General features: G+C 32.8%; 1 long non-coding RNA gene across 5 annotated transcripts; it reads left to right on the top strand.

Moving 5' to 3' along the window:
• Nucleotides 1-4,344: 4,344 nt before the first annotated feature.
• On the top strand, nucleotides 4,345-9,070 carry LOC110885975. Of its 5 annotated transcripts, none has more exons than XR_002562521.2 (9): nucleotides 4,345-4,726; nucleotides 5,288-5,391; nucleotides 5,499-5,587; nucleotides 6,403-6,464; nucleotides 7,399-7,563; nucleotides 8,295-8,370; nucleotides 8,450-8,523; nucleotides 8,605-8,734; nucleotides 8,819-9,070. It is a non-coding gene; the product is annotated as an uncharacterized LOC110885975 (long non-coding RNA). The 5 variants fall into 5 exon arrangements; XR_004869692.1 differs by adding an exon at nucleotides 4,808-4,992 and having other exon boundaries at nucleotides 7,399-8,370; XR_002562522.2 differs by lacking the exon at nucleotides 8,295-8,370.
• Nucleotides 9,071-12,422: the final 3,352 nt, after the last annotated feature.

Here is a 12,422-nt window from a genome sequence, read left to right as displayed (position 1 = left end):
TACTATAATATTAAAATAATAAAAGTATTAAAAAAACTATATATTATTATAATATTAAAATCACTATTCATTTCAATTCATTTATTAATATACAGTAATATACAGTAATAATATACAGTAATAATATACAGTAATATATAGTAATAATTCGGGAAAAGCAGTGGCGCAGCTATGAAGAGGAGGGACGCCCGACCCCCTGGACTTTTCGCTCAGCAGTGTTATGTATGTACATTTCGTATAGAATTTTTTAGGTATATACGTTTTCGACCCCGATTTTATAAACAATAATTTTTTTAGGTATATACTTTTAGGTCTGATGACTTTCAACCTCAACCTCGGATAATTTTTGCTTTCAAGATATGTAAGATGTTAAGAGAAAGTGCTTCCCTGATAATTGGTTTTGATAAAAATAATTCAATGAAATAAAATATTTAACTTTTCTTAATTAATCATATTTTTACTAAGTTTAGTCTAATTTTCAACTTAGGCCATCCGTAGTCATAAAGCTCCTCGTGGGACGTTATGCGACACGTGTCGTGCCACGTCACACGGGGGCTTTATGGGGCGTTATATCACTAGAGCTCGTAGTCATAAAGCCCCTACCCATCATTACCTAATTCTTAATTTTCAATTTCATTAGAATATTATAAAAACCCTTAATAATTTTTGATTGGTCAACACTTCAAGAGCAAATCTCATACCGCTGTTAAAATTCTCGCGCCACACCCCCAATTTTCATTTATAGCGCCCAAAGTTTTGGTGTTTGGGCGTGTTGACGGCGCTATCTTCTGGCAAAGCGCCCCACTACGTATTGACTTATCAATGATGCGGAAACACATTCCGAATCACTTCGCGATTTTAATAATTCTACTAATGATTTAAACAACGGCCTTAAAATCCTTTGGTGGTTTGGTTAGATACACCCTTATTAAAGAAACCAATGATATTAATTCTTAGCATATAAAATCTTCATAGAAAAAAACTAATACAATGATATTAAATCTTAGCATATAAAATCTTGATAAAAAAAAACTAATAAGATAAGAAGTTCAAACATAATATAAAATCTTTATAAAAAAATTAATAGGATAAGAAGTTCAAAGATAACAAAAAAAAATGAGATAAAAATTTTCTGAAGTATATGTATCAGAGTTGTTTATTAGTCAATAAGATCAATAAACAATTGTTTTATTTCAACCCTATAACAAAGAATTGAACCTAAGTCTTATAAGAATTGGGTTTATGCAATTAATTTAGAAATGAAAGATGTGTAGGTTATGTATTATTCTGAAGGTTAACTTTGTACAATAGTAACCAAGTTTTAAGAGTGTTCTAATTAGGTCACTCATAATTTTTTTTGTTTCAATTAGGTCTTTCAAGTTTCATTTGGTGTTTCAATTCTAGATATTATACCTAAATAGAAGGTCATCCATCCTACATGACATTTATTTAGCTTTTTTTGTTTAAAAAATTTGTTGACATGGCATATAAATGCCAAATAGATTAGAAAAAAAAATGTGAAATAGGTTTAACAAAATTTTAAAAAATTGTAGAAAAGTTAAAAAAATGCGAAAAAGTTAAGAAATTGTTTATTATATTTCTTTTATTTGATTCCATGTCATCATGTTTTAAAAAAAAAGTTAAATAAATGTCATGTAGAACTATGACCTGCTATTCAAGTAAAATATCTAGCATTAGAACACCAAAATAAAGTAGAATGATCTAATTGAAACAATAAATTTTATTAATGACCTAATTGGAACACTCCTAAACTTCATTACTATTATATGTCATATTCCCTATTCTGAATCACATAATCTTATTTTCGGAATATAGTATATTGTCGGTACATTTTTTTTTTTTTTTTTGAAATGTATATATTGTGGGTACATGAAATCAATAGTTGGATAAGACAAAAAATATTTCTTGAGAACGAGACTTTCTTTTCTGTGGAAAACGAACTAATCAAATTGTGTGTTAATCAAATTGTGTGTTAAACAGACAGGGTGAACACTTTATATCGGGGTCGATTATCACAATGATTGGATGAAACGTTGCAACCCTACTTGAAAAAAAAAAGTACAATAGATGGTGGTTAGGGTTGTGCACGGTTTAGTTTTCGGTTTTTAAAAATCATGCGGTTTCAGTTTTTTGAATTTTGGTTTTTTCGGTTTAAGCAATGGTTCAATTCGATTTTTTAGTTTTTGGAACAAAACTATGTAAGATCAAAAATAAAAGTATAATCCAAAAATTTAAGAATCTTTCTTATACAAGTTATTGTATTTAACATTTTTAATTAATATTTTTCACATAAACCTAATATTCTAATCTATTTTTACGTTTTTACAAAGGTTTTACTAAGACATATTTATTTATAATACTTTGAAGATCATTTAATTTTTATACTAACTTTTGTTATTTCTTGTGGGCAATAGATAAATCATTTCAATTATAAATAAACATGTTAATGTTTTTATTATAAATACTTAATATTCAAGAATTAACTTAATAATTTATACTAGCATTGGTTAAACACTTAACCATAAAAATATATGGACTAGACCTAGTATTATAACTTATTGGTTCGGTTAATTTGGTTATTGAAAATGCATATTCGAAAACCAAACCGAAATTTTCGGTTACGATCCAGTTATTTCGGTTTTCTACTCACTGCATATACACATGTACATTATATAATAGAACCAACTGAACACCCATTTGCAACTGATTCATATTACCACTATTTGGTTAGTTGTTATCGATGACATTTCTGGTTGAAGCTTAGTTGCCACTAATGCACAATTACTACTAACAAGTTGGTACTAAGACTATCCTTGTGGAGGGGTTTAGGTTGAGGGCATTACTCGACACGTGACGAGTGTTGGATCCATAAGGTAATATTAAAAAACAAGGGGTGTGGTGTAACGTGGCTTCGGCTGGCGTGGCCAGCCATGTGGATTTTTTTTTTTTTTTTTTTTTTGTTTAAACTATTCTAAATTTCATTTAATTAAAATAACACATTAATTAGAAGAGAAGATTACATATAATATTTTAAAAAACTACAAATAAAATAAAAAAAAAATACATGAAATTAAAAAAAAAGCTACATAAAATTTAAAAAAAAAAAATTAAAAACTTCATGATGTCTCCATGTTATATTTTTTCATGATTTCTTCTTTCATTTCCAACGTCATTGCCAATTGTGGGCCGGTAAGGTGATCGACGGGTATGGCGAGAAATTTCATATCTTCGCATTTTTCTTTTACACTATGTTCCCGAGTCATTTAACAGGGGAGTTGAGGGGAAGGAAAATTTTCTCTCATAATCTCTCCAATTTGGGAGGATAAATGTCTGGTCATATTTGGTCATATTTTCTTCTCTTTTCCCTCCCCTCCCCCTGTTAAATGAAACTATGAGTCTCGGGAACAAAGTGTTAGAGATATCTTTTTAGCGTACGACGCTTGGATATTTTTCCTCATCTCGATCCTTTCTCTTCATCCGTTTTTTTCTAGTGGCTTCTTTTTTTGGCCGGTTTGGATGACGAACCACCAAAGTCTTGCGGTTGAGTTTCGGGCACGGAATCGGGTTGCGAAAGATTAACTGGAATAGATGAATCGTCGTATTGGAAAGTTCGTGTATACACGGTTTCCTAATACGATGCGATTTCAGCTAGATCGGGACACAGTGAGTATATTAAATCGTGTGGCGGTTGTTGTGGATGGCCGCGTGTAAGGGGTATTTGGGTTGGGTTTGGTGGTGAACGGTTTGGTGGCGGGCTAGGGTTCGGGTTTTCTTGGTATCCAAAGGGGTTGTTTGGGTAGTAGGTTCGGTTAAAAGGATGCATTGTAGGATGTTGTAAGATGTTGTAGGTTGATTTTATAAAAAATAAAGAGATATGGTAGAAGAAGTAAAGAAGTGGTAAAAAGATCGTAAAAATTGGTGGGTATTTATATTCGTTTAATATGTAAAAAGTATTTTTAGTTAAATTAGCCGTTTGGCAACGGCTAGCCCCAACGGCTATATTGGACAAACCAACCAAAGCCAGCTATGTGAACTTCAACAATAGGGGATAGATAATTTGTGATTATCTATATAATCTATAAAAGGAGACTAAAGGCTGACCTCATTTTGCTGATGTGTGAACCAACTAGATATGCCACATAGGATTGGATGACATCATAATTCCGATTTTAATATGTAGTTAATAATACATAATTCAAATCACAATTTCCAAATTTTGGCTCCACTTTCAAAATTTCAATTTCAGAATTCAAACAATGTTTTCAATACTTTTCAAAATCCAGTCTCATATAATCTCTCTCTATGATTTCAAAATTCAAACCCACTGCCTTCTTTCTCTTACGTTCTCTCTCTCCCTCTCAAATAAATTCAGTTGTTTCTTCTTCTTCATCCCCCTCTCTCTCTCTCTCTAAAACTAAATAGAAATGAACTTCTTCATTCCTCTCTCTCTCTCTCTCTCATCACCCATCCAATTCTTGCAAAACACGCTTTTCACCACGTTCTATTACCCCTAAACCCTAATTCCAAAATCTGTCGCACCCTCCAATCTCTCATATCTTCCTCCGCACTCTTCATTCGAACCCTAAATTTATCATCTTCTGAGTCTCTCTCACTGAAGATCATCGGCGACAGACTTCAATCCAAGCTTTCAGTCATCATTCTATCGAAATTGACGGATAATCCTTTGAGTTTAAGGGTCTTCAAGGTGAGTTTAGGGTTTCAATTAGGATTTTCGTATGATTTAGGGTTCGATTTCATATGATTTCATATTATACCATGTGTTTAGGGTTCATACGGATCTTCAATCATTCATAAGAATCTTCAATCATTCATACGCATCTATTTGGTCTGGAGCCTTCGAGAGAGATTCTGGAATTCCCATTACTAAATTACTAATTTCGATTACAAATTTACAATACAAATTATATTGGTTCGGCTTCAATCAATCTGTATTTAAAGGAACACCAAAATGTAAATTTCCCTACCATCCTATGTTATTCCAATCGATTGAAGTTTTGCATTTGTTTTGATTTTGAAATCACAGACGTATTATCAGTACCTATGCCATAAAGTTTTTCATTATGTACAATTTATGCCTACAAGATCTCAAACAGTTTCAAGAACATAAATAATCACAACATTTAATAGTCCACCTACAAGATCTCAAACAGCATCTCTACTTCCATTTAATAGTCCACTTACTAGGACAAGAACATAAATAATCACAACAAATTTGTTCATGTTGACATCATTATTATATTGACAGGTTTAAAGAATTATAGAGCTGCAGCTCATTTCCTTAGTGATGATCCAGTTGATGTTGCTATAACATATGTGATCAAGAAATTAATAGCATCTCAACAGGGGATAGTGAGTCTAACTCTCTTTTCTGATTTATAATTTGATTCCTATCTTATATTATATTCTAAAAGAACATGGATTCTTTTTTTTATGTATGTTTCATGTATTTGATCCAGAACTCAGATTGTAAGTGTGTCTTTTAAAAAGGGGTTTGTAAATGTGTGGCTTCTTCTTCGGCTTAACAGGACTTGTAATTACACATTTGGTTAGTGGTTTGTTCTTTTTCACTATTATTCTTGGATTGATCTTTAGTTATATGAACTAATTTTTGTAGTTAGGAACTGATTTCTGATTTCTGGTGTAAAATACCCTAATATAATGTTTATTAATGTTTGGATGTATAAATTATTTTTTTATTTTACCAATTGATTTTCACTACAAAAGGTTCATAGCTAGAAAAGTGGAAGTATATAAAATTTTGTGTATGCTTGTGATCATATTATAGGTTGTTGTATGAAAAGTTTTGGTTTCTGTCCTTATATTGGCTGCATATCTACATATTTTAGCTTGTATAGTCATAATCAAGTATGGTACTCTTAGGTTTAGGACTATTTAATGTGTACATGTACATACCATCATATAATCATGTTTTTTATATGTAACCTCTGTATATACAAGAAGCTCACACGACAGGAGCATCATAAAGTGCTAAACACGACAGGAGCATCATAAAGTGCTAAACAATATTTTAGTGAGCTATTACTTTATTTTAATTTGGGTGCTTCCTTTATTTTAAGAATACAAGCAGGCGATTAAGGATCTTAATGCTCACTTGATGTTTTCTATTACTTTATTTTAATTTGGGTGCTTCCCTTATATTGACATAAGTTTCTAGAGAAATTAACCAGCAGTAGTGAATATTATTGCTAAATGAATTGATAATAATTTTGTGGTTTGTGATTCTTTGTCGCTGGATCGAAATTTTCTCTTTTTTATTCACTCGGCTTCAAGGTTTTGTTATCCATCGAATTATGAGGTTTTGAATACTTATGCTCTACAATGCTATTGGGTTATCTCCAGGCAAACTGACGATGCTGGTGGTGATGGAAGACGTCCACTTCCTTCTACTTGAGCCGAAACTGGTACGTTGCTTGCTCTTTTATTTTTCAACAACAGGTCATATTTAAATACTTACCTTAAAAGGGAAATAGGATGAGTGTTTTGGAAATGGAACGGTAGATGAGTGATATTAAAGCGTGTTTTGCAAGAATGGGATATCACCAAAAATGGAACGCTTTAATAGATTGTTACTTCGTAAACTAATTCACTTAGCTCTTTCATATGACGTTCAAGTGATATCACCAAGGAATTATTCGCCTCAGAAACCAAAGAAAGTGCAGACATAATGAGATAAGTTGGGTTAAAAGTGTTGGGTTAAAACAGTGGTTTTTGGTAAAAAAAGTGGTTGAAACCACTGTTGGGTTAAAACGGTGGTTTGAAACCACTGTTGGCTTAAAACAGTGTATGTGGAGAAAATAGATGTTTGAAACGGTGTTTTGAAACCACTGTTCAGATGCGCAAGTTCAATTTGATTTTATGTGGAAATTTGTATTAAATAGTGGTTTGAAACGGTGGTTTGAAACCACTGTTGGGTTAAAACAGTTTTTTTTTTGTAGAAAAAAGTGGTTGAAACCACTGTTCAGATGCGCAAGTTAAATTTGATTTCATGTGGAAATTTGTATTAAACAGTGGTTTGAAACGGTGGTTTGAAACCATTGTTGGGTTAAAACAACTTTTTTTGGAGAAAAAAGTGGTTGAAACCACTGTTGGGTTAAAACGGTGGTTTTAAACCACTGTTGGCTTAAAACAGTGTTTGTGGAGAAAACAGATGTTTGAAACGGTGGTTTGAAACCACTGTTCAGATGCGCAAGTTAAAAAAAATTGTTTTAAACCAACAGTGGTCCTACTTCTTATTTTAACTCAACCTCTTTACTTGTAAACGGGTCGATTTGGGTATTATTTTAACTTAACCTCTTTACTGTGAAAAATATGCAATTTATAAAATTATAGTTACAGATTTTGGATTTGAAAATGGACCCGGTGAACCAAGCTTTTGGGAAGAGCTTCCATGTGGAGTTTACAGCTTGTCCATGAATGCTTCAAAAATGGAGTAGATTTCGTCACTTAAAATGCTCAAAGACAATGGACCCGGTGAACCAAGCTTTTGGCAAGAGCAACGGGGTAAGGAGTAGATTTCGTCACTTAAAATGCTTATAAACTTTTAGTCAGTTTCATACTGGTCACAAACTAATCATGTGTTTGACCATTGTTTTTATTGTCTCCAATTTTTTTTTGTTCTTAGTTAATGTGTTTATTTTTGTCAAATTCACCATGCAAAATTCTTCGCCGTTTACCGGCTAATATGTTGGCTTTTTTGTGTCAGATATTTCTTCTGAACTACTTTAGCCTTTAGGGTTTTAAATAACTATATGTATTTTAAATAACTATTGGTATACTTATTATCAGTAAACATATGGGGCAAGGGGAATGGCATAAACATAAGGAAGAGTATGAAGATAGAATTGTTAGATATGGTGCCAAGTGACAGGGTGTAGAAAGATTAAGTTTTACTGTTTTTTTTTTTTTGTGTGTGTGTGTGTGTGGGTGGGAAACTGAGATGTAAGGGTCTGTCATTAATTGCATGAGTAGTGGGAAATTCGAATGTGAGTTGTTGCATATCAGGTCAGGTGGTCTATTAATGAGAGAGACTTGGGTGAGGATCATAGTTGTGGATAGCGAATAGCGACAAGGCATGGCTAGGCTACGTAGCGAATAGCGACACATAGCGACGGCTAGGGACCAAATCCAAAATTTTAGTAAACCACATAGACCATCCGTGTACTTTACTCCATTTACCAGTTATTTTTGAACTTTTTATAAGGCACCATTAGGGAAGAAATGTTATGTTGCAGGAGGATATTGAGACCAAACAAGCTCTTGGTGTAGATGTTTACCGATTCTCTATATCATGGGCAAGAGTTCTTCCGAGTATGCATACAATGTTTATAACTTTCTAAAAGGATAAGATATTTTTGTCTTGATACAAGATCTTCTTTAATTGTATCAGGAGGAAGATTTGGTGAGATAATCCAAATGGGATTTTGTTCTATAACAAAATATTGGATGATCTTTTACTGAGAGGTAATTATGTGTCAATACTTAGACTTCATGGAGTTTAAGACAGGTTGGGTTATGGGTCATAACGAGTATTTTTTTGTATAGATTGAATCGAGCCAGATGGGTTGACCTGAATTTCCTTTTATTTTTGTAAAAAAAAATTGAATATTTATTAACAATGAGTGCGTCAAGAACTTCAAGACCGATATGGGTCTTGACTCAGCCCATTAATGTAGTAAGTAAAAGTGAACTCATTTCATATGTTCAATTCAAATACACAAAAATATGACCCTTTTTAATGTTCTTTAATGTTTTTTAGGGAAGATTATGTCCACTTTGCATAAACACGCTTCAAGAACTTTGGTGACAGAGTAAAGCATTGGATCACTATCAATGAGCCAAATTTATTTACACAAATGGCCTATAAAAATGGAAAGTATCCTCCCGCCCGTTGTTCACCGCCTTTGGGCAATTGCTCAGCTGGAAATTCGGACATCGAGCCTCTAATTGTTGTGCATAACATGTTATAAGCACATGGAAAGGCTATGAAGATATACCGAAGAGATTATCAGGCAAGCAATCCACTTAAAAGTTGACCTATTTTTAATTATATCATGAATGTTATTTAACTAAATAAATATATGTGCAGCAAAAAGAAGGTGGGATAGTTGGCGTTGTTGCAGATTGTTTAATGTATGAACGTCTGACCGATAATGATCTCGATGGTTATTAAACCTACCCATGGGCTGAAGGGGTTGAAAGTCAGTCACCCAACTAATCGTCCTTCAGAGCTTGAAAAAACAAGGTGGGATAGTTGGCAGTTCGGATGGCGGGTATTCGAGAACAGGAGTTAAAGATGAAGCTAGGAGAAGGTATGCTCGCCGGCTGCGGGAGGAGTTAGAAGAAGATATGGAGAGAATGCTATGTATCTTTCTATATATGTTTTATGCTAATTATAAATAATTCATACTGTGATTGCTATTTGCCTTTTAGATATGGAGAGAATGATGTGTATCTTTCTATATATGTATCTTTCTACCCGTGTGGTCACACATACTGTCTTTAACATTACTTTATAAAGATATAGAACTAAAGACCAAAATTTAAATGATATATTATAACCTGTTTTTTAGTATTTGATTTCGATCATTATTAAACTTACCCGTGTGGTAACACGGGTCCTACAACTAGTACATATTATACATATCAAAATAAAGTGATGATGAATAGTAAAAACAATTATATATTAAAGTATTTAATTCTTAATGGTAATTTATAATTTATAATTTGATCTTTTAATAATAATTTTAAATCTTTACTTAGTTTTATTTGTTCTTTTTTATCATTTTAAGTTGTTTGCTCACGTATTGTGACGGTGCGTTACCGTGAATATTGTTTATTATTATTAATTTGAAATTTTAGTAATTTTAAAATAAATACTAAATCCGCAATTATGTTTATCTATCTTTTTACCATTCCAATTTATTTGCTCGCGCATTGTGACGGTACGTTACCACGGGCATTGGATCGATATTGAGCCGGTTCGTTACAGTACCAGTACGATATTTGCATTCGTTATTGATCTTGAGTAATTTTAAATCTGCACCTATTTTTATTTTTACCATTTTAAGTTGTTTGCTCACGCGTTGTGACGGCACGTTACCGTGGATATTGTTTATTATTATTATTATTATTTAATTTGAACTTATAGTAATTTGAAAAAAAAATACTAAATCCGTAACTATGTTTATCTATCATTTTACCATTCCAAATTATTTGCTCGCGCGTTGTGACGGTATGTTACCGCAAGCACTGGATCGATATTGATCCGGTTCGTTTTACCGGTATGATATATGCATTCGTTATATAAATTACCATGTTTTTTACATCGGACGAAAATTGTACCGACACCAATGTTGTTGGAACGCCGGTTCAGATTGTAACGCTACTGCTATCGATATTCATTTATCGTCGAATATATAGTTGTATAAATGAACATTTATGAAACCAGAAACCATAAAAATGAATCTAGGTACCCGTACCGATGTTCCGTATGGTAGCGATACAACGTCAGCTTTTCGAAATAGAAAACAATAAAATAAATATTAGTACCAAATCGTTGTTGTACGTCCGGTTCACTACGTTAGCGGCGCCGTATCCATTATCAAACAGGAAACCATAACAATCAATCCATACCAATATTGATGCTGTCCAGTTCAGTTTGGTACGGTATGGTAGTGATACGGTGTGAGGTTATCCAAAGCAAAAACAATAAAAATAAATACCGGTATCGATGCAAATGTTGTTCAATCGATTTCGGTTCGATTTGGTATGATAGCAGCATGGTGTTCATTTCCAATAAAATTTATATCGCATTGTTGAAAAAAATAAGCAAGAACGCGAATGAATCAAACCAATATAAAGTGAACAACATTAGTATTGGTATCGATATATGTTTTTATTGTTTTCAATCGATGTAAGATTTTCTCTTTGGATTACAATAACGAGTGTCTGTACTATAACGAACCGAACTAATACCAACCGACTTTCCGCCGCGAAGCGTGGAAGATTATAACTAGTTAATAATTAAAAGTAACAATGTTGAATTTTGTAAAGTTAATAGTAGGGGATAGATAATCATTTTGACACACGATTCATATGATTTAAATAAGGTGTTAATATTAACACATGGTAAAATCTTGTTTTAACATGGTGTATACGAGCCGTATAAGGTTATACAACCCGTATATAATAAGATAAAATGACAAAGACTGTGGGCGCAGACTTTGTCAGTTTATCTTATTCTATACGGGCCGTATCACTTTATACGGCCCGTATACACCATGTTAAAACAAACATTGGTCGTATACAACGTATACGATATCTTTATACGGAACGTATAATGGTATATGACCTGTATAGATAGGAATTTTTTTATAAGTTAATATTCCCACATTTGGGTTTCGATCTAGTAGTCTATATAGTGTTCAGAACCATCAAATCGATCTGTATGTTGCAAGTTAAATCCACAATCAATGTAAGTTGGTTAATTTTAAGTATTGCATTTGCGTTAACACGCCTCATTTTATCTTTTTTTACTCTTTTCTTCGATTTCAACAAATCTTTTCAACAATCAGTAAGCAAATACACAATGGTTCTCCAATTCCAGATAAGTAATGTAAGGAGAAGCGTTGAGATAATGGACATCCATCAAGCTCAAAAAGAAAACTGATATTAGTGGAATTAACAACTATATCCTGATGAAATCTAGGAGATAATGGATAGATATGGTAACAACTACTAAGGGGATAATGGATATGGTAACAACTACCAAGGGGATAATGGATATGGTAACAACTACCAAGGGGGAAACTTCTTTGAGCTAACTGCCGATATCTCATCCTTCTTATCTATTTCACAATCAAATCAACTCATCCTCCGATTTAAGCGACGTGTTCCGATCAACATTTGTCGATATTTGTTACAGGTGATGAAGAAACCCTAAAACGGAACATAATCCCAGATTGTCTAGAGAAGCGCTTTTATCATGTGTCATATGGTAACAACTACCAAGGGGATATGGATATGTTGCATGATTCATTTAGTTTCTTTTTGGCACCTTCAATCTCTGTTGCTTCATTAAAATTAACAAAGCGGTCTCGGCTACATGAAGCTTTGCATTCTCTTTGATGTATGTTGCAAGTTAAATCCACAATCAATGTATGTTGATTAATTGTAAGTATTGCATTCTGAACTTGAGAACAGGAAGCTCAACAATGGTGGTACAAGTCGAATGTGTTTACATGCAGTGTACAGTGTTCATTGACTGAATACAAATACATAGACAACAAACAAGATCTAGTACAATTAGCAACAAACTTGTTACAAACCTTACAAACACAATAAGATTGTGTCTTTATATC

The sequence above is a fragment of the Helianthus annuus genome, chromosome 10 (genome assembly GCF_002127325.2).
Source record: "Helianthus annuus cultivar XRQ/B chromosome 10, HanXRQr2.0-SUNRISE, whole genome shotgun sequence".
Taxonomy (NCBI): Eukaryota; Viridiplantae; Streptophyta; class Magnoliopsida; order Asterales; family Asteraceae; genus Helianthus; species Helianthus annuus.
The sequence above is the reverse complement of the archived record's forward strand: the minus strand, read 5'-3'. Positions and strand labels throughout refer to the sequence as shown.